The sequence below is a fragment of the Spermophilus citellus genome, assembly GCF_964194105.1.
Source record: "Spermophilus citellus genome assembly, chromosome: 17".
Classification (NCBI taxonomy): Eukaryota; Metazoa; Chordata; class Mammalia; order Rodentia; family Sciuridae; genus Spermophilus; species Spermophilus citellus.
In genome coordinates, this window is record NC_138199.1 from 73,964,560 (window position 1) to 73,987,343 (window position 22,784).

General features: G+C 45.3%; 1 long non-coding RNA gene across 1 annotated transcript in view; it reads left to right on the plus strand.

The window, feature by feature from the left end:
• The window catches only part of LOC308636602, a 60,722-nt gene that overhangs the window by 22,538 nt on the left and 15,400 nt on the right, over positions 1–22,784 (plus strand). The window lies entirely within an intron of this gene.

A 22,784-nucleotide genomic window follows, 5' to 3' on the forward strand; every position in this document is an offset into this window, starting at 1 on the left:
TGATGCCAGAGGCGATTGGAAGGCAGCCGGGAAGCACCTGCTGGCCTCCCTTTGGTAGGACCACCAGACACGTGGATTTGGATCCTGGCGCCTCATGTCCGCGTAGAACTACAGGGAGGATCCAGTTCACCAAAGGAGCTGGAGAGGGGAGAGGGGATTGGAGAAGAAACCCCCACAGCTAGACTGGGTTGGAGGTGGAGAGGGAGGTAGGGAGCCCGCTGAGCCGGGATACATGGTGGTGGAGGTGTGTGGGGTTGGTGGAACCCTCATCCTCATATTTGGTGACTATCCAGATAAGTCAGGCCCCTGAGCGCACTGCGTTCCTTTTACAAAGGGAAACCAAACTGGAGAGGTTGGCAGCGTAGAGGTCCAGCTGGGCTCCAGCACCACCTGGAAGGGCACCTTGAGCTCCGGAAGCAGAGCCCTCCCTGTCGGTGGTCAGTAGGTCCGGTGGTGATCACGCACAGCCAGGCTTTTCTCTTATCCTAAGGCTGCTGAGCAGAGTGAGGCGCTTCTCGCTACTCTGCTGATGGGTGGGCACTGCTTGGAATTCATGGATTCCAGTCTTTCATTTCGACCTCCATGGTCTTTATGTGTCCAAATCCCTGTGTATATTATTCATCTCTTAGTCACAGCATGCTCCCATTTCCTCTGTGCTTAATAAGAATCAGACCTCTCTTTCTCCTCCCTCTCATTAAGAGGCTTACCGCCTACTTCATAGAGAAAAGAGGAATCCCTGTTTCTTCAGCTTTCCGTCTTCAAACCCACAAACTCCAACTAGACCTTTCCTGCAGTAAGGAAGGTGGTGCTTTCCTCCATGTGCGGTGGATCCCCCATCTGTGTTAATGATTGGGGTCTACCTTCCACCCCCAACAGCAGTACCCCCTCAGACCAAAGCTTCCTGTCCATCCACCTCAAGTTCTCACTTCTGTTGTCTTTGGCTTCCCAAGCCCTCTACCATCTCGGTCAGTTCCTTTGGGAACAGATTAGAGCCTTTCTGGTTTGTAGATTGCTTCTTTCCCCAGGCAAAATTTCTGAGCTAGGGCTTGTGCTTTTCTCTGAGCAACAGTCCTGTTTTAGGATTGGGATGCTAGGTGGAAAGGAAACAGGAGTTCTCAGCTGTCCTCTCTTGGGATGGAACCATGACCTTATAATGGTATCCTCTGTGATCTCATGCCCCAGCGTCTCCATTCAGTGAGTAGGGGCTGGGCCGAAGAAGAGGAGAGTCCTTACCTCTTGGCCAGTCCTCAGTCCTTGCCCTTGACTTAGCCTCAGCCACAGGTAACTGGGGCAGTATGACAAATGCTGAAGTCCTGCCCCTCCCAGGAAGAAAGTCCTCGGACTGGGACCTGGGGAGAGGGGGGAGGAGGCCTCTTGTCTTTGGTTGTTCCAATCTGGAGCAGAGTTTTCATCTCACAGAGCTGGGAGCAGGGAGAGAGAGGGCAGTTCCAGGTTGGTGTTTGGTTCACATACCACAGACTCTTATCATAGTTTAATAGATTTTCTTGCACAGATACTTCTTTGTTTGCTGAGTACCCTAAGGTCATTTTCTGATACTTCAAATGGCTGTCTGTTCATTGGTTTCACTGGGGAGTGGGTCTGTGAGTTCCTTGTGCTGAAAGTCAATCTCTTTTTTTTTTTTTTTTTTTTTTTTTTTTTTTTTAAACAATCGGTCACATCGTGACTTTTCTTCCATTTCTTTTTTTTTAATATTTATTTTTTAGTTTTCGGCAGACACAACATCTTTGTTGGTATGTGGTGCTGAGGATCGAACCCGGTCCGCACGCATGCCAGGCGAGCGCGCTACCGCTTGAGCCACATCCCCAGCCCGAAAGTCAATCTCTTACAGTGGTTTTCAATTTAATGTTGGTTTCACTGATGATTTATCATCTTAAAATCCTATTTTAAGGGAACTTTGCATATAAATTGGGCATCTGGTGAATGTGTTAGTTACCTTTCTATTCCTATAACAAAACACCTGAGTTGACCAATTTACAAAGAGTGGAAAGTTTATTTTGGTCCACGGTTTTGGAGGTTTCAGTCCATGGTCATGACTGAAGTCATGACCCCAGTGCTTTAGGTTTTGTGACCTGGCAGCCCACCATGGCAGAAGCATGTGGTGGAGCCAAGCTGCTCACCTCATGGCCAGGGCTCAAAGCAGAGAAAGAGGAAGGGGCTGGGGGTCCGATTTCCTCTTCCAAGCCACACCTCCCAATGACTGGAAGACCTCCCACTAGACTCTGTCTCTTGAAGGTCCCTCCACCTTCCCATGGAGCCATGGGTGAGGAATAAGCTTTCAAACATGGGCCTTTGGGGGGACTGTGTCAGTCAGGATTCTATCACTGTGACCAAAATACACAACAAGAACCACTTAGAGGAGGAACAGTTTATTTTGGCTCACAGTTTCAGAGGTTCAGTCCATGGTCAGCTGACTCCACTACTCCGGGCCTAAGGTGAGACAGAACATGGGGAAGGAGGGGTTGGCAGAGGGAAACTGCTTCTCTCCCTGCAGCAGGAAGCAGAGCAGGGAAGGGGCTGCAGAGAAGATGCACCCTCCCAGGGCAGCCCCCAGTGACTCCCTCCTCCAGCCCCGCCCCACTGCCTGCAGTTACCACCCAGTTAGCACATTCAAACTAGGATGGACTGATCAGGTCCCAGGGCTCGTAATCCAATCAACTCTGAATATTCCTGGGTTAATTTGGAGGACACTTCAGATCCAAACTATAGGAGTGAATCTAAGGAGTTGTTAACTTTTTTTTGAAGGTGTGATAATAGCATTGTAATTATTCTTTAAAAGAGTTCTTACCTGTTAGAAATACACATGGATGCCTGACACAGGGGTGCAAGCCTGTAATCCCTGCTAATCAGGAGGCTAAGGCAAGAGGATCCCAGGTTGGAGGCCAGCCTGAGCAGTTTTCACTTGTGATGGAGTATGGGTTATGGTTTTATAAAACCAAGAGATTAATTAATCTGGGGATGTAGCTCGGGGTAGCGCACTTGCCTAGCATACTGGAGGACCTAGCTTCAATTCCCGGCAACCCCTGCCCCCAGCTGCCATAGGATTGAAAAACAAACAGAAAGCCCAGAAAGTTCAAAACTTCAAGTACTCTGGGTTCTGAAACAATCACGTGGAAGCAGCTCTGCACAAACACATTTTCACTAAAATCAAATTATTTCTCAGTATCTGAAATGGCATGAATTTCAATCAAGTCCCCAATCAAAATTTATTACAAGTTCTCATTGTGCATCAGAAGCTTCTGTCATTTCAATCAAAATCATTTTTAGACGATTAATGATTTTATGAACAAAAAGCGATGATGAAAATTGCTTCTGTTGTATGTCAGGAATTTATAACAAGGCAAATTTATGCCCTGCATTGAAACTGAGTGGAAACTGAGCTTGCAAGACAAAGTATAGTTGATGGCGCCTTTTGACTATGAGCCAGGATGTTCGGAATCAATCAGAAAGTGGATTAGCACTTGTGAGTCACACAATTACAGCTTAATGTCTTTCAGGATTTAAAAATTTCCTTTTATGTTTTTTTCTATAGACCTATTAATGGGAAGATTTCCCCCCTACACTTCTTAAAAATGGCGACTTAATTTCCATTTATTTTGCTGTAAATGGAAATTTACTTTGACAATAGATAATTGATTTGCCTGTTTGTATTTGCACAGAGAAATAGTCAAATTTGCATAATTATAATTGGTCTTGATAACAATAGGAAACAAAAGTGTTAAAAGTATGAAACAAGGGCTGGGGATGTGGCTCAAGCGGTAGTGCACTCACCTTGCATGCGTGCAGCCCGGGTTCGATCCTCAGCACCACATACAAACAAAGATGTTGTGTCCGCCAAAAACTAAAAAATAAATATTAAAAAAAATTCTCTCTCTCTCACACTCTCTCTTTAAAAAAAAAGTATGAAACAAAACTATTCTGTCTTTCATCTCAATTGTGATGCTATAACATTGCCTATATCATAACTCATTCACTGTTTCCAAATAAATCAGTAATTTATCCTTTTTTGACTTATTATTTTTCTATCTATGAAATTATATTAAAATTACTCACGGTGATTTTTTTCATTAGTTTGAAATCCAAGTTGAATACTACGTTACCTCAATCTCTCCACCCAACTCCCAGAGCCTCGAGCTCACTTGGGCGGCAGCTGTCTTCTAACTCACCTCCCTGACTTCCAGCTTGTCCTTCCAAATTCACCTTCTACTCAGCTGGCCACCTGTGTGGTTCACGCAAAACGCAGAACTGACCGTCTCTCTTTGGCTTAATGTTCAGTGTGCCAAACCACTGACGGCAGTTTCTCAGTCTTGAGTACAGATACATGGAGAACCCCCATCCGAGAGTTTGAGACACTCTCAGGTGAGTTAGCAGTGATGAGCTTTCCTGTGTGGAGGAAGACTGCTAGCAACCATAACTACAAACGAAACTGTTACGGTGCTGGGGACAATGCCAAGACCCTCCTTCAAACCCTGATCCTTGCCATCAAGTCAGGAATACCTCAGATGTGTCGCTCAGAGTAATAGGCATGAGTTCATTAAAAGAGATGGGAAAGGCGAAAAGGGGACCCTCTCAAAGGACAGAGTAGGTCCTCTCAGTGAGGAGAAAGAGAGCATGCTCTCCTGTCCTCCAGTTTTATTGGGGGGTTCTAGGAAAGTTTCCAGAGAGCCCGGCCCAGGCCCACCTCTCGACTTTTGACTGACAGCAGGATGACATCAGACTTTCAAGTCCCCGTTGTGCATGACAACTCTAGGTCACTTTGGCCCACGCTGACTGGTTCTAATTGGAACCTGTTCTTACAGATTATCCCCATCTCCCTGAGTTCTGGTATCTGATCTGTGTAAAGTCGGTCACAATAGACCCCCTCTTCTTATTATTGGCATTTGGGGGCCTGCGTTTCTCGTGCAGATAACAGGTAGTAACATAGTCTGTTGACTGAAGCTAGGCAGGGCTGCAAGTTAACTGCTTTTTAAAAGAGGAAGCATGTGGGAGTCAGCACAGTGGGCCCATTTAAAGAATTTGTCTCGAAAATCATGGCCTTTGCAGGTAAATGGCTGGCATTAGAGAAGATAATGCTAAGTCAAGTTAGCCAATTCCAAAAAAACAAATGGCGAATGTTTTCTCTGATATAAGGAGGCTGACTTATAGTGGGGTAGGGAGAGGGAGCATGGGAGGAATAGATGAGCTCTAGATAGGGCAGAGGGGTGGGACGGGAAGGGAGGGGGCGGGGGGTTAGCAATGATGGTGGAATGTGATGGACATCATTATCCAAAGTACATGTATGAAGACATGAATTGGTGTGTACACACTTTATATACAAATAGATATGAAAAATTGTGTTCTATGTATAATAAGAATTGCAATGCATTCTGTTGTCATGTATTTAAAAAATAAAAGCAATTAAAAATAAATTTAAAAAACCAGCCACACTGAACACAAAGGCATAAGGCAAAAAAATTATTTTTCTCTCTTTTTTTTTTTTTTTTTTTTTGATACTGGGGATTAAACTCAGGGGTAGGGCTGGGGATGTGGCTCAAGCAGTAGCATGCTTGCCTGGCATGTGTGCGGCCCGGGTTCGATCCTCAGCACCACATACAAACAAAGATGTTGTGTCCGCCGAAAACTAAAAAATAAATATTAAAAAATTCTCTCTTTAAAAAAAAAGAGAGAACCTAACTCCAAATAAAATATATTAAAAAAACCCCAAAAAACTCAGGGGTAGTCAACCGTTACTGAGCCACATTCCCTGTCCTGTTTTGTATTTTCTTTAGAGACAGGGTCTCACTGAGTTGCTTAGCACCTCATAATTGCTGAGGCTGGCCTCAAACTTGTGATCCTTCTGCCTCAGCCTCCCAAACTGCTGGGATTACAGGAGTGTGCCACCATGCCTGGCTCAAATTATGTTTTTATATATGCATGAATACATCAGAATGAAACCCATGATATAATTAACATGCACTACTACAAAAAAGGCTTATATTGAACATTTAAAAGAATATGAAAATAAAACACCTGACTAAACATTCTTCTTAGATCTTTATGTAACAAGGACAGGTTAAATTCATGTATTTAATTATGTTCCCTCCTGAAATACCACTAAAATGATAATGTACAGAGTTTTAAAAACACAAGCCAAGCTCTTTGGATGGTGTAAAGAGCTAGTCAGGGGGCTGAGATAGGAGAATTGCAAGTTTGAGGCCAGCCTCAACAACTTAGAAAGACCCTGTTTCAAAAATAATAAGAGCTAGGGATGTGGTAAACACCCTGGGGTTCAATCCCCAGTACAGGGGTGCAGGAGGCACAAGCTGGGAAGCTTGAAGAAGACAAGATTGTGGAGCACAACAACAAGTTCTGGAAATTAAAACAGAAGGGTAAATGGTAACTGATTTAACATCTCTAGCTAGCTGAGTACTAAACTATTAGTGAAGAGCAAAACCACACCAAGTTATGCTATAGAAGCTTCCAAACAGGAGTTGACATCCTGCACCTCTGGAAACAGGATGAAGGGGTGAAAATTGGGAGAAATCTATTTAACAAGATTTCTTTTTGTACCCTATTTGCCCACCAGATTGCCCTTCCCAACCCTGTGTCTTAGTCTGTTTTGTGTTGCTATAAAAATACCTGAGGCTTGATAACTCAAAGTAAAGAGGGTTAGCTCATGGTTCTGGAGATTTAAGAGCAAGCTGCTGAGCCCGCTTTGGCTCAGGTGAGGAGGGCCTCATGGCAGATGGCGTCACAATGGTGGGAGCATGAGAGGAAGAGATTACATGGTGATTCAGGAAACAAGGACCCGAGGGGAGGTGCCAGGCTGCTGTTATAATAACCCACTGTCTCAGGAGCAAGACCTACATTAATCCCTTCCCAAGGGCGGTGCCCCCAAGATGAAGTCATCAACCACTAGGCCGTGACTCTTAAAAGATTCACTCATCTCAATACCATTAAATCGAGGACCAAGCCGCCAGTCCATGAACTTTAGGAGGACAAACCATATCCAAACGGTAGCATCTGGCAAAAGACCAAAGGTGTTTTCCTCTGGAAAGTTAGATCTTGATCTGGAGGATAGTTGGCCCAGTCGAAGATGCGGAATGTTATGGAGTGGCACATATTACGGGATTATATGGATACTCAGAGTTTTCAGAAAGGAAGACAAATATGATGAATGGATGGAGAAAAGTAGAAAAGAATAAGCCATTTGGATGGTGCACAAGGATACATAGAGGAGGCCTGATGCCCAAATAATAGAAGTTCCAGAAAAAAAAATATTTTTTATGATACTTGTGCATGAACCCAGGCATATTTTATCATTGAGCTATAACCCCAACTCTTTTTAGTTTTTATTTTGAAACAAGGTCTCACCAAGTTGCTTTGGGCCTTGTTATGTTACTGAGGCTGCTCTCAAACTTGTGATCCTCTTGCGTCTGCCTCCAGAGGCGTGCAAAACCATGCCTGGCTTTAGCCTTAAACCTGTGATCCTCCTGCCTCAGTCTCCTGAGTCATTGGGATTACAGGTGGGTGCCATCATGCTTGGCCCTAAGATTAATTCTTTAATAATTTTTTTTTTTGTAGAATTGAAAGATATGAGTGTCTAGAGTGAATGGGTCCCCACTACCCAGAGAGAAGTTATTAGGATTCATGATAAAGGTTTAAGAACAACTTTGGGGTTTTCAACGTAGAGGTTAGAAAACAACAGAGCAAAGGCTTGGAAACCATGAAAAAAACGTTCCAACCTAGAATTCTACAGCTAGCCAAACTGTCAAGGCAATAGCGGAGCAGGCGTTTCCAGAATTAACGTCTGCAAAACTTTTCCGCACTCTACTCCTTTTCAAAAGGAAGTTGCCAGAGGACTTACTTAAACAAAGTGAGAATGTAAAGTAGGAAGAGGACAGGACATGGGTACAGAAAGGAGATTCAACCCAGGGTGACAGTGAAAACATGGGCCAGGCAATGAGGACAAGCCTGCAGAAGGTCAGAAGCTCAGGGACAAATTTCTTCCTAAAAATAATGAAACTCATAAAGTCCTTCGTGTGAATGGGCTGTTTGAGTGGATATTTAGACAACTGAAAGAAAATCTGGGATGAAATGACTGATGACTGTATAGAAAACAAAGCAAATGCCCAAACCCAGCAAGTTCCAATGTCAACGGGGGCAAATTGGCACAAGAAAAGGAAAGCAATTTTAGTTAACTACAGGGTCCCGTTGTGGATGGCATTTACATAAGTATAATAATGCGAACACTGAATTCTAGACCAACCAAAATTATATGAAAGTTCAGAGGTAGGAAATGTGTATGGGTGTGTGGGGTGAGAGGCAGGGTAGGGAGCTAAATCTGCAACTTCTATGCGAAACATCAGTATTTGGGCCTTAAATCTTAAACATAAAAAGAGCCAGTGCAAGCATGGTATGTAATGTGATTTAGAAGATTCACTAAATACCAAAAGGCTCAGTTGGAAGATTTGAAAGTTGTTGACTTTGGGGAAAAGGGAAGAGTAGGAGGAAAATGGTTGGTAACTACTAATTTGGAAAAGTAAAATTATCAGAGGGCGCTCACAATCTGTACTTTGACCTCAGGCCCAGGGCCTAGAGAACAGGTCCAAGTTCTGCTGTCTCTCCTTCAAGACCACCTGTGATTTGGACCTTGCCTACTGCTCATGTAATATTTAATCTGACAGCATCACCTACCTCCTGGGAGGTCCCACATGCGCAGGTTGATTTCACACTGATGCCCTTCTTCCACCCCACTTTTTGCCTGGCTTGCTGTTTTTTCTCACTACCCTTTACCTTTAGCTTCCTGCAAGTTGCTTTCTTTTTTAGCATTCCTTTTTGGTTTATCTATAGTGTTCTTGAGAAGGTCTCTTGTACAGCTTTTTAGGAGGTTGCTCTAGATATTATTTTCCTCGAGATATTGCATTGTACTTTTGGAACCCGTTAAAGCACTCTGCTTCTCACATTTTACCAGTCTGAGGGAATGTATATAAACTTTAGCTCTATTTAGGTTTCTTGACCTTCCTCCATTTATAATACAATTGTCTTAAATGTTTTCTTGAATTCTATTTAAAACCACTTCAAACAATGTTTCAGTTTTCCCTTTAGCCATCAATGTAAGTTACAAAACTTAAATTTTGACTCTCTCCATTGTTCTTCTTCATTCCTGATGCCCCACATTCCCTTCTTTCACCTCGTCCTTTCTGTTTGGAAAACTTTCTTCAGTGATTCTTTTAGATGGTTCTGTTAAGGACATTCCATTTTATTCATCTTGTCTGGACTCTGTGCCTTTGTCCAGTCTAGCCTGGTGCCTTAACTTGTAGCTATGGAAACATCTGGTAGTGGAGGCCCCAGCTTTCCGTGTTTCTCCAGCACTGCCTCCGTATTCTTGGCCTTTAGTATTTTCACATGCAATTAGAATCAGCTTGTTGATTTCTTTTTTTTAAATTTATATTACATATTTAATAAGGCAAGGAACTATATAGAAAAAAAAAACATTTGTTCTGCTTAAGGCATACTTGGGAATAAACCGTTGTACAAATTATTGCACATCTGAAACCACAGTGCATAACAGACTGTCTGCATAAAAAATGTAAAAGAAGTAAACCAGGCGTATTCACCTGACTTAGGTCATACATGTAGATCGGAAGACAAAAATAGATTTTCCCTGTCAAAGTATGCAGTAGTTTAAGAACTTTGGCTTTCTCATTTGGTACCTTTAGAACCAAGACTCACCAAGCACCATCGAGTAGGCTATTAAAAAAACACATTTTCTGTACCTGAATTTCTTCCTCTTCTTCTAGCATCATAATAATGGCTTTTAGAAGGCAAAGAGAATACAAGGTGATCTTTATGCTTAATATTGCATGGAAACACAGTTCAAGGGAATTCTGGTCTTCCCTCCCCCCACCCCCAACTCTCGGATCTAGTCTATACCCTGATATCCCAACTTCCAGACACCCTTGGCATTTTGTAAGAGCAGGCGTGTTCAAGTTGGACTGAGAATTGGAATGACAGAAGATCCAGTCACAGAGTCCATCTGTTCTTTGTCTTTTTCACTCCTCCTTTCTACTGATCATCCGTCCCTTCACCAGCTGACCCCTTGGGAACTTGACCATGATTCTAGGGCCGGCCAGCTGGGCTCCTGCCCCGTTGGAAGACGGTGTGAAAGGTTAAAACAACAACAACAACAACAACAACAAAACCGGAATTCTCCCTGGCACTGTGGGTCGTTTCCACTATGTGGGATGTAAAAGTGCCTCTTCATGTGTAAGGCCAGGTGGCCCGACCTGGGAAAGGGCCCTGGAACGGGCGGTGCCCGTGTGTTCGCAGTAGTGCTGGTCAGTTCATCCGAGCGGACACTCACAGCCATGTGGTAAGGTTTCTCACCTGTGGGGGATTGCAGGGGGGCCTTCAGGTGAGAACTGGCATGATCGAAAGTGGGAGTGGCGGTCCCTTTCAGGGCCCAGACCTTTGCCCTCTTGGGCTTGGGTCCCTCTGGCAGGCGGGTCCCCATGGGGATGGAATCCTGGGGGAAGCGGCAAGGCAGGGTGTCAGTCCCGGTTGCCCAGCAGTCCCTGGGGACCCAGGGTCGGGTAGTCCTGCTGGGGAGCTGCCGCCCCAGGGAGAAGTCGTGAGAGCTAGGTCAACGCCCATTGCTGAGCCAGGTGGGCCTCTAGGGGTCGACCGCCTCCTGCTTGATCCTGGGGCACCTGCCAGGCAGCCCACCACCGGGTGGCTCCGTCAGGGCTGCCTTTGCTCACACTCCAGCTTGTTGATTTCTACAAAACACTTGTGGGGCTTCTATTAAGATCACCTTAAGTCTACGATTGAATTTGGGTAGATGTGATATTTTCATTGTAAGGAATCATCCAACTCATGATCATTGTATATAGTTCCATGTACTTTGTTTTTTTAAATTTCTCAAAGATGTTTTATAGTTTTCAGTGTAGAGTCATGCACATTTTTTCTTGGATTTATTCCTGGATGTCTGGGCTTTTTTTTTTTGGGGGGGGGGAGGATGATTGTAGATGGCCAGCATGCTTTATTTGTTTATTTTTATGTGATGCTAAGGATCAAACCCAGTGCCTCACATGTGCTAAAAGTGCTCTGCCACTGAGCCACAGCCCCAGCTCCTCTGAGCCTTTTTGATGTTATTGTAAACAATGTTGTTTTAAAATTCCGTATCTTAGGGCTGGGGTTGTGGCTCAGCAGTAAAGCGTTTGCCTGGCATGAGCGAGGCCCTGGGTTCGATCCTCAGCACCACATAAAAATAAATAAATAAAAATAAAGGCATTGTGTATAACTAAAAGAAATAAATATTTTTAAAAATTCCATATCTTAAACCAGGTATGGCAGGACATGCCTGTAGTCCCAGCTACTGGGGAGGCTGAAGAAAGAAAAATCACTTGAGTTTATGAGTCTGAGACTGAGAAGGCAGGATGGATCGGTAGGTTCTTTGTCTCACAGATTTGAAGAATGAGATTCATGGTCACAAAGGTGAGAGCAAAGGCAACAGGATTTATTAACAGACAGAAAAACAGAGCACTTGTGGGGGGAAGGGTCCCTACGAGGGTTGCCGACATGCCGCTGTTATCCAGAGGTTTATGTGGTAGGTGTAGAGAGAGTTGGTAACCTTGCAGGCCACAGGCTAGAGATTTTAAAGAAGTGGGTCTTTGAGTCCGGCCACACCAGGGCACCTGCTGTTCATGTGCCCCTGTCCAGTCAGGTTGTTGGTCACGCCTCACTTCACCTCAGGGACTGGTTCAGGGTTCCAAGTGCATAGCTTCAGCCTCCAGTGGACTCTCAGGTCGCAAGCTGTCTGCCCCATTTGTAAACATGGGGAGGGGGTGTCCTTAACTCTGTCTACCTGACACGTTTCAATCTTCTACTCTCAAGACCAGACTGGGCAACATAGTAAGATCTCATATCGAAAAACCACTTCTTAAGTGTTAGTTGCTGACATAGAAACATAATGGTTTGTCTATTTGACCTGATATTTAGAGATCTCGCTAAATTCACTTATTAACTGCTAGGTTTCTGTTCTCGCGACTTAAAGGCTCAGGGGTCACTCTAGTTGAACTGGGCTAACTGGGCTGTGCAAAATAACCACACAAGAGACACAAATACCTTTTTCTTTGGGGTTGCTGTGATTGTTTTTAATATTCTCCTCTGACCTTAAGGGTCTGCAGAAAGAGAGAGCAAGAGCGAAAGCTGACCCCTTTTATTGAGGAGAAGCTATTCAAACGAGGCCAGGGGTCAGGTTTCAGGGGGCTGAGTCTATCTTCATGATGTCCACTGCCAGCAGGTTGACTGACACCTGGGTAGGCCACACCCAAGGGCACAGAGAAGGGGACACACACAAGGCACTTCCATGGAAGATTCTATCCTAAACAGGGCAAGCGGTTATATTACAAAGGAACAGGTGAGCGTAGCTCCACCCATGGGGCTGTAACAAGACACACCCATGACGAGACACTGCCCCTTGGACCCAAGAAGGGTGGGGAAAGCTCTGCCACATTTCTGCGACTGAGCGCCTTAGCACCCAGCCGGGGAGTGTAACCCAGTCATGTGTAAGGTGGTCTCCCACAATTAACTATCAGTTTACCATACACAAGAGCCTGGGTTGGATCCCTGGTAACACACAGGGTCTTGCTATGATACCCACGCTGACCTTGAACTCCTGGGTTCAAGCAATCCTCCTGCTTCAGCTTCCCAAGTAGCTGGGGCTAAGGTGTGTGCCACCATATCCTGCTAAAGTATTATAATAGTTTATAGATTATTTTGGATTTTCCATGAGTACAATCGTGTATTAAGACAATAATGACTTTCCAATCATTACTCATTTTATGTCTTTTTTCCTGCCTTATTGCAGTGGCAAGAGTGTCCAATTGAATGTTGAATAGTAGCAGTAATAGCTGTTATCTTTGTCTTTTTCCCCCCTCTCTGGAGAATGTTTTTAATATTCTATTATTCTGAGTGATATTTGTGCTGCCTTTATTTTTTATAGATGTATTATTGGATTAAAGAGGCTCACTTCTATTTCTACTTTGCTAAAACTTTTAAAATCGTGAATAGTGCTGGATGTAGTGGTGTGTGTCTTTAATTCTAGCTCCTGAAGAGGCTGAGGCAGGAGGATCACAAATTCAAGGCCAGCCTGGGCAACTTGGTGAGACTTAGTCTCCAAATTAAAAGTCAAAAGAAAAAAAAAGTCCATACTGAAAAAAAAAATCATGAATGTGTATTGAATTTGTCACATGTATTTTCTGGAATTAATTGAGATAAGCATATTAATTTTTCTTTCTCTTGTATTAATGTGGATTATATTGATTCCTTTTTGCCATCCCATATTTTTAAACTGAGGAAAAATTCACATGCACTGAAACATACACGTTAGCATGCGGTTCATGTAGTCTGATAATTGCATATGCCCCAAAACAAACCCCATCAAAATGTAGCTGTTTCCATTCCCAGTTGATAAACTGTCCAGTCGATAAACGCTGCTCTGATGTCTTTCAGTGTAAGTTGTTTTTGACTATTCTCCAACTTCATAAAAATGTGATCTCACTGTCCGTGTTTGTGAACGCGTGTGTCAGTGGTGTGTTCCTTTTTGATCTGTTTATTATTCCATTGGATGAATACGACATAAATCTTCATCTCTTCTCTCATTTTTGGATATTTGCATGGTTTCCAGTTCCTGGCTCTCAGGGATGAATGGGTCTCTTCTGAACACTGTGATGCAGACTTTCTCACGTGCAGGGGTTTGTTTCTCTTGGTGGACACTCTGCGTGGTGTAAGGAAGGTGTGTGTTTCACTTGAGAAGAAAATACCTAACTGATTCCAAGACAAGTTTGGATTTGTCGACTTCTTCCTTTCGTTTTGCTGGTTCTTGCTCCATGTGTCTGTTACTCAGCTTTTTGTCACTACTTTAGGCTCAGCGTTTCTGAGGTCTCAGTCCAAGGGCGGCGACTCCATTGCTCTGGGCCTGAGATGAAGCAGAACATGCACTTGACAGAAGAAAAATGCCTGCCAGGGCAGCCAGGGAGGAGAGGGCCATTTGACTACACACCCAAAGGCGCCCCCCGGCGGCCTGGCTGTGACCCCCAGGCTGAGCTTGGACTCCTGGGCTCAAGCAGTCCCCCTTGAGCCACACCCTCCCTGTCCGCAGTCCTTTCAGATTACCCGTCCACCAGATGGATCAATCTGCCGATTAAGCTCATGTGATCTAATCTGCTCACTTCTGAGTATTCCTGCGTATTCTCACACTTCAGCTTTTAGAGGACACGCCCGGGCCAAACCACCACAGTGTCGTTTGAAGTTGTTATTAGATATACAGTTGACCCTTGAATGACCTGGGTCCATTTACTTGTGAATTGTTGTTGTTGAGCTATTAATGGCAATTTGAAAAAACCTGCAGGTGAGCCACATAGCCTAAAAAAATTTAAAATGTATGTCATAGATACAAAAAATATATGTAGAGGAGAGTCTACTATTGGCTACCAAAAGTCTATTTACTGCTAATAATCTATTATTCACTACCATGAATGTATACAAATCTATTTTAAAGAGTTAAAATTTAGCAAAATGTATGCACACAAACACAGATGCTCACGGTGCCCTTTGCAGCTGAGAGAGATGCAAACAAACAATACTAAATCCTAACTGCAGGAAGTCAGTACAGACTGTGCTAGCACAGTGATTTCACAGCCTCTTCCTGTTGCTATGTTGTAAACTCAAGTGTTGCAAATATCTGCTTAAAACATAACGTGGTGCATGCTGGTAATCCCAGCAGCTCTGGAGGCTGGGGCAGGAGGATCACAAGTTCAAAGCCAGCTTCCGCAATTTAGTGAGGCCCTAAGCAACTTAGCAAGGTCCTGTCTCAAAATAGATAGAAGGACAGACAGACAGATAGATAGGGCTGAGGATGTGTCTCAGTGGTTAAACACCCTGGGTTCAATCTCTGATACCAAAAAATTTATGTGAGGCTCATCCTCTCCACACCAGCAGTTATTGCTCCAATAACTGGCAGACTGCACTGAAGAGTAACTTCTTGCACACTTCCCACTGCATATAACACATACAACATCAGACTATGTATTTTAGCCTGTTTATGTTACTGGTAAGGCTTCTGGTCAACAGCAGACTCTGCAGAGTTCAGTCTGTGTCCTAAGGGCTCCAGCATTCTGTAAATCTGGCTGAATTCAGATTTGTCATGTGCTGATTGTTGTTCAATATGGAGTAATGCACTAGAGAATTCTCACTTGGGTTGCAGGTGAGAATTTCATGTTTATCTGTCTGAATGGAAGATATAATGCAAACCATCCCATAAGAGCAGGGGTGGGGGCAGAGTCCCTTCTTCTTTATGGTTTTCTTTTTCACACCATCTGGCCCTTACTATATTTGCACTTAGTTGAACATGATAGTGACATAAATCTAGGTCCATTGGCTGAAAGTGGCCTTCACAAGTCCACAAACCCACTCATCTTTAGAAAATAAGGTTATTATTAAAAGTGTCCGTTACATTTCAAATTAACAAATCTGAAACCAATTTTCTTTTCTTTTTTTTTTAAATATTATTTATTTTTAGTTTTTCAGCAGACACAACATCTTTGTTGGTATGTGGTACTGAGGATTGAACCTCAGCCGCACGCGTGCCAGGTGAGCGCGCTACCGCTTGAGCCACATCCCCAGCCCCCCGATTTTCTTAATACAAAAACAAATCTATTGGATTAACACAGAGTGAAAAAAAGTCTTATTTAAAAGGCAGTGACATAAGGGTGTCATCTCAAATGGACAGCTCCAGTCCCAACACCTTGGATGAAGTGTGGGCTGCCTGGTCACGTGGCACTTATCTGGATCTAACTTTTTACCTTATAGGAGAGCTGTCTGAGAGCTGGACTCACAGAAAGAGAACATATGGAAACTGTGTCTGTGGGGACACAGGGAGTGTAGCTTTGGGAGTTGAGCCCCACTCCATCTCCTCCACTCCATCTCCTCCACCATCTCTCCTAGAGAAGGCCCACATGCTAACCTTTCTCCCAGGAAGCAAGACCAGACACGCTGTCCTCTTGGCTGCTTGCTCCTAGTGACGATGCCCTGCCTAGGCACCAAAACAAGTCCTCACCTGCTGTTTTCCCCAGGGAGCCCGGGATCGCAGATGTCTTGCCAAGCTCTGCCCACTCGCTCCCTGAGAGACATTGGTGGAGAGAGATCTGGTGTCTGCTCCAGTCACCACGCCCCTGGAGTCCCTTAGCTTGGCCTCCTGGCATGAGAAAAGGAAGGCAGGACGGATGCCAAAGAAGGGGACACCCACAGCCCTCCCAGGAGACCCGTGGAGCCAGCAGACTGCCCACGCGGGTAGATCCCAAAACCCAGGCTCAATCCTCCTACTTTCTGGGTGAGCCGAGCCAAGTGACTTTCTGCCTCAGTTTCCTTTTTGGACCCTGGAATGATAACAGTCCCGACTTTGAAAGGATGGCCATGCCCATTACACAGGCCGGTGACGATTGTGGAAACACAGGAAGCACTGTATGCATGTTGCCCTTGGGGCTCTGGGCAGACTGAAAAGTGATGGTTTGGGGTCAGACCCTAGATCTGGAGAAAGACAGGGCTCGTTTTTGGTGAAGGCCTGTATCTGCCGCACTGCCAGGCACTGGACCGCAGGCAAGCCCAGGGTCACCAGTGTTGGCCTGCTGACAAAGCTGACTTCAGAAACTCCTCCCGTCCCTGAAGGCCTACCCCTTTGCAATGCGGTTTTGTCCTCCTGGCAGCAAGAGGTCGCTCCTGTTTACCCACCCTTGAGTTTGGACTGGTTTTATGACTTTCTCTGGCCAACAGAACATGACAGAGCTTATGTTGCGTGCCTTCCAAGGCTTGGCCTCGAGTGGCCTTGCTGTTTCTGCTCTTGGGTTCTTAGGACCCTCTGGCAGCCTGTCAAGGAGTCTGCCTCACCTACAGGAGGAGGGATCATGTGGAGGAGATCCAGGCACCCAGCTGAGAGCTGGCAGGAACTCTCAGAAGAGTAGGCCATCTGGTCAATCCAGCTCCTGTCCGGCCACTAGGTCCCTGCAGCTGCCTTGCAAGTCTCAAGCCAGAGCAGGAGGAAGCTGATCTTGTCCAAATGGCTGATCCATAAAATTATGGGAAAATGCATGGCTGTTTTTTTTAAGCCCTTAGATTTTGGAGGACCTGGAGAGCAGCTTCACAGGTAACTCAGGTGTCCTCGAGCCCTGACTCTAGGCTGTAATTGCTGCCTGTATGTAGGTAGCGCTAGAGAAAGTGACACGTCCTTCCTGAGCTTCCACAGACACGTCATGATATGCTGAGTGCTCATCCCTTAACCACTGATGTAGAAATTGTTTCTGTTTTCTGTGTGGTCCTGGGGAGTGGGTTCAAGGGCACTACTGAGCTGCATCCTCAGCCCTTTTGTTTTTTATTTTGAGACAGGGTCTCACTAAGTTGCGTAGGGCCTTACTAAGCTACTGAGGCTGGCCTTGAACTTGCGATCCTCCTGCCTCAGCCTCCTGAACTGCTGGAATTACAGGCATGCATTAATTACTGCACCTGGCAGAAACTTATTTCTTTTTTTTATACTCTTTTTTTTATAATTTTTATTCCATTTATTTATTTTTGTGTGGTGCTGAGGATCAGGGCCTTGCACGTGCGAGGCGAGCGCTCTACCACTGAGCCATAACCCCAACCCCAATGGAAACTTATTTCTTATGTAACTTCTTGAGAGACTGGAGACACCTGACCTGGTTGCTGAGGACATGGGAAGCTGTAAGAGGGCAAAGAGCACAGGCCAAGGAAGGGGAACCAGGGCTGTCACTCACAAGAGTGAGGGAGGGACCAGATGGGGACGTTTACGAAACAATAGCAAGAGTCCTTTCAAAGAGATTCTATTCAGATGTTTAAAAGTTGGTACTCTGGGTCCCAAACCAAGGCCCATGGTTTTTCAAATTTGAAAATTCATCAGACAGCTTGGAAAAAGAGAGTGATCTCTATTGAAATTTCAGTAATTGGAATACGGGGGTGCGGGGAGGCAGAGCTGAAAAAATGTAAATCCTAAACCAGAGAATGGACCTGGAGGACCGAGTCCAAGGTGAAAGGGAACACAGGAAGGTGGAGAAAACAGGTGCTTTAACAGAACGATGATGAAGACTTTTCTAAAGACTGGTGGAAACCCAGGTAGGGTAACCTCTGAAGAGATAAGGGCCAATCCTGCCAAGACTTCTGAATTCCAAGGAGAAAGAGGACACCCAAACTTTCAATAGCAAAAGCAGGTTGCTTTGAAGGGACAGAGAATTAACCTAACAGAGAGGCTGGAAGATAACAGGCAGGGAAAAGAGCTTCCTGTTGTTGACCAAGAATCAAATTAACCTCGTTGAGAACAAAGAAAATTTACTTGGGGCTCTTTAGAATTGTAACCTGAGATTCAAGCAGTCTCAAAAATGTGCTCAGAGGTTTTACCAGATGTCAGCTACAGTTATAGACTTAAACCACAAGGTACTGGAAATCACATCACCTGTTAGGAATTACCAGTGGTGCTGGAAAAAGTGAGGCAGTCTTGGGAGAAGGGCTGGTGCATTCTCAGTCTCTGGGTCGTCTGGAGGAGGGGTCAGTGGTATGGCAGAGGTTAACGGTCAGCTCTGGGTGGGCATGTCTGCAGCCGGATCTACCGGTTCAGCTGTGGTTGTGTCTCAGATCTGATTAACAGAGGCCTCCTGACTCTATTAGTCCCATGAACCAATGCTACTCCATTTTGATTTTCCCTTGGCATTTCCCCCCTTGGATCAAAATCTGTCCCCTGGAAGGCCACCTAAGAATAAGAGGTTTCAAGTCTCTGAGAAGGAGCTGTCCCAGGAAGTCACATCCCTCATCACAAAGTGTATTTGGCAGCTGTGGTCAGGAAGCAAGTTTGGGAGCTTATGAGAACAAATTCAGGCAACAAGAACGCAACTGGAAATTAATCTCAGGCAGGTCCAAGATGAATGTTTCAACATCATCACCCTAAGTACATGCACAAAGACACCAATAGTGCGACTCTACTTTGTGTACAACCAGAGATATGAAAAAGTGTGCTCTATATGTGTACTACGAATTGAATTCCATTCTGCTATCATATATGTCGATTTAAAAACCCTTAAAAAAAGGTGAACGTTTCTGTAGAGGCTGGCAGGGGCCATGGCTTGGGGAATATATATATATATATATATATATATTTTTTTTTTTTTTTTTTGCAAAGTGGGGGGGTTCCTGGGATTTAACTCAGGGGCACTCAACCACTGAGCCACAATCCCAGCCCAATTTTGCATTTTTATTAGAGACATCGCCTCACTGTTGCTGAGGCTGGCTTTGAATTCCCCGATCTCCCTGTCTTGGCCTCCAGAGCTGCTGGATTACAGGCGTGTGCCACTACATCTGGCCTCTTTTTTTAAAAAAAATTATTATTATTATTATTATTATTATTATTATTATTATTTGGACTGGGCACTGAACTCAGGGTTGCTTAACCCTGAGCCACAATACCCAGCCCTTTTTATTATTTATTTATTTGATACAAGGGATTGAACTCAGGGACACTTACCACTGAGCCACATCCCCAGCCCTACTTTGTATTTTCTTTAGAAACAGGGTCTCACTGAGTTGCTTAGTACCTTGCTTTTGCTGAGGTTGGTTTGGAACTTTCAATCCTCCTGTCTCCTGTCTCCAGGCATGCGCCACCGCGCCCAGCTTGGGGAATATTTTCTAGGTATGGGGCTAACTACAATTTTGGTTTTAGTCACAGTTCCAAGACACTAAGATCCACAAAAGACAAGCAATTTAAACAAAGCAAGACAGAATGGCAATGATAACCAAGGAAAGAATCTGAAACCCTGACCACAGGAGACTGCGGCGTAATTGGTAAGAGAGGCATGGTGGAGGGTTAAGTCAGACCAATGTCAGAATCCTACTGGGAAATCAGGTCCCTAGCAATCAGATCCCTCTCAAGGCACCTCAGGAACTGGGCAGGCCGGGGGCAGCCTCTTTGTTTCCTGAGTTGAAAGTCTGGTCAGCTTTGGGAGTTTGAGGCAGTGGGTTTAGGCTGAAACAGAAGGTCATGGAAACCCATAACTCTTTCTCATCAGTGAATTCAGTCTCAAGTTAATTTCTGTTCTGTCTGGTTTCGAAGTTTTAGGAACACATGAAGTTGTTTATTTTCTTTCCTTCTTTATTTCTTTCCCCAGGACTGAACCCAGGGGTGCTTAACTACTGAGCCACATCCTCAGCCCTTTTTATTGGAAAACAGAGTCTTACTAAGTGGCTTACTTCCTTGCTAAGTTGCCGAGGCTGGCCTCAAACTTATGATCCTCCTATCTCAGCCTCCTGAGCCTCTGGGATCATAGGCTGGGGCCACCATACCCAACCCATCTGCCTTTTCATTAGAGTTTTTGAAAGTTTTCACCCTATCCAACTTGCTGGAAATCTGTACATGTCAGAGTCCTCATCATCCCTTCCACGAATTTTCTTGAAGACATAGCACTTTAGAATTACAGTTGCTTGTAAAACCTTTCATAAACCCACAAGAATAAAGACAAGACTTAAAGTAACCCATATGTATGATATGTCAAAATACATTCTACTGTCATATATAACTAAAAAGAACAAATTAAATTTTTTTTAAAAAGTAGCCTGGGGAGGGCTGGGGATGTGGCTCAAGCGGTAGCGCGCTCGCCTGGCATGCGTGCAGCCCGGGTTCGATCCTCAGCACCACATACCAACAAAGATGTTGTGTCCGCCGAGAACTGAAAAATAAATATTAAAAATTCTCTCTCTCTCTCTCTCTCTCTCTCTCTCTCTCTCTCTCTCCCTCCCTCCCTCCCTCCCTCCTCTCTCACTCTCTCTTAAAAAAAAAAAAAAAAAGAAAACTAAAAAGTAGCCTGGGTAAAGATGACCATTCATGATGACAAAGAAATGTGGTTATTTCTGAAGTGTAGGAGAGTTTGGCATCAGACTCCCAAGCCTCTGGTAACTGTCTGATAACAGTTATTAGGAGACACCAGATTTCTAGGAATCCCGTATAATTTTGGAACATATTTTAAAAGTGATGGGCTCTCTGAAAATCTGCAAGATTTAGTTTTAGAATTTGACTTTGAGTTTGTCAGGCATATCAAAGTTTTCAAACATTTAAATAGATCCCTTAGGAAATAAAACTGAGACAACAAAAATCTTGTTTAAGCAAAACCTATCACAATTTCCCATTAAGAACCGATGAACGCTTCAAGAAAACCCTGCGTTTTGTAAGTATTCACACGTGCACTTGTAAATTCAGAGTCTCCCCCACTGGGGGGGGGCGGGGGGGAGCCTGCCCCCGCCAAGGACTGCGGTCCAGGACGGCGCTCTGGTAGTCCAACCACGTCTAAGTCAGGAACCCACCGACTCTTAGGCCAGACCCCTTTCTCGCCAGGCATTTCTTTTGGACCCAAGTTGTACCACTTGGCCCGGTTCTTCTGGCCTGGCTGGAGACCGGGGCAGCTAGGGAGTAACCCCCTCCAGGACCCCGGTTTGCTCTGCCCAGACTTCATCTGTGCGCTGCAGAAGTGTGGTGAGGGCGTGCAGGGGGAGGGCGTGCAGGGGGAGGGCGTGCAGGGGGAGGGCGTGCAGGGGGAGGGCGTGCAGGGGGAGGGCGTGCAGGGGGAGGGCGTGCAGGGGGAGGGCGTGCAGGGGGAGGGCGTGCAGGGGGAGGGCGTGCAGGGGGAGGGCGTGCAGGGGGAGGGCGTGCAGGGGGAGGGCGTGCAGGGGGAGGGCGTGCAGGGGGAGGGCGTGCAGGGGGAGGGCGTGCAGGGGGAGGGCGTGCAGGGGGAGGGCGTGCAGGGGGAGGGCGTGCAGGGGGAGGGCGTGCAGGGGGAGGGCGTGCAGGGGGAGGGCGTGCGGGCACAGGCCGGCAGCCTGCAAGCTCCGCAGGGTGGGGATCTGTCGGGCGTCGCCTGGGTGTGCTCAGGGTGTTGCAATACTGAGGGAGCTGGAAGGGGCAGGGGAGAAAAGGACTGAACTCGGGTGAGTTCCCAGGGGCGAAGGCAGCAGCTTGGTCTTTGTGCTCACCCAGGAAGTGATAATCCAGAGAATGTCGTGTGTTTGTTTAAACTGATTTGCAAACACTTTTGTTTAAGGACAAGTATAAATCCTCAAGCTTGGTAAAGTGAACTTTTCTTCCTCAGTGAACACAAGCCATTTGAGTTTGACGTCTCCTTTGTATCCCGGGCAACAGGATGCAGTGAGAAGGGGGGACACACCACCATCCCTCCAAGTCCAAGCCAGACCTTCATCCCTAATGCAAACATCTACACTTCTTCATACTGTGCACTCTCTCTCTCCTCCCTCTCTCTTAATATCTCTCTCTCTCTCTCTCTCTCTCTCTCTCTCTCTCTCTCTCTCTCTTTTCTTTTTGGCACTAGGGATTGAACCCAGGGGTGCTTAGCCACTGAGCCACATCCCCAACCTTCCTATTTTTTATTTTGAGATAGGGTCTCACTAAGTTGCTTGGGCCTTGCTAAGTTGCTGAGGCTGGCCTCAAATTTGCAATCCTCTGCCTCAGTCTCCCAAGCCTCTGGGACTACAGGCTTGCACCACTTCACCCAGCTCCTCTCATGCACTCTTGACCCAGAGACAACTTTTGTTCCCTTTTACTCTCATTTTCATAAACTTAAAAAAAAATCTCTGAACAATTCCTCTAAACGAGGAATGAAAAACAGCAAGATCAGAAACTGCTGACCCAGAAGCAACAGAGTGGAGCAGAGGGAGACAGAGCG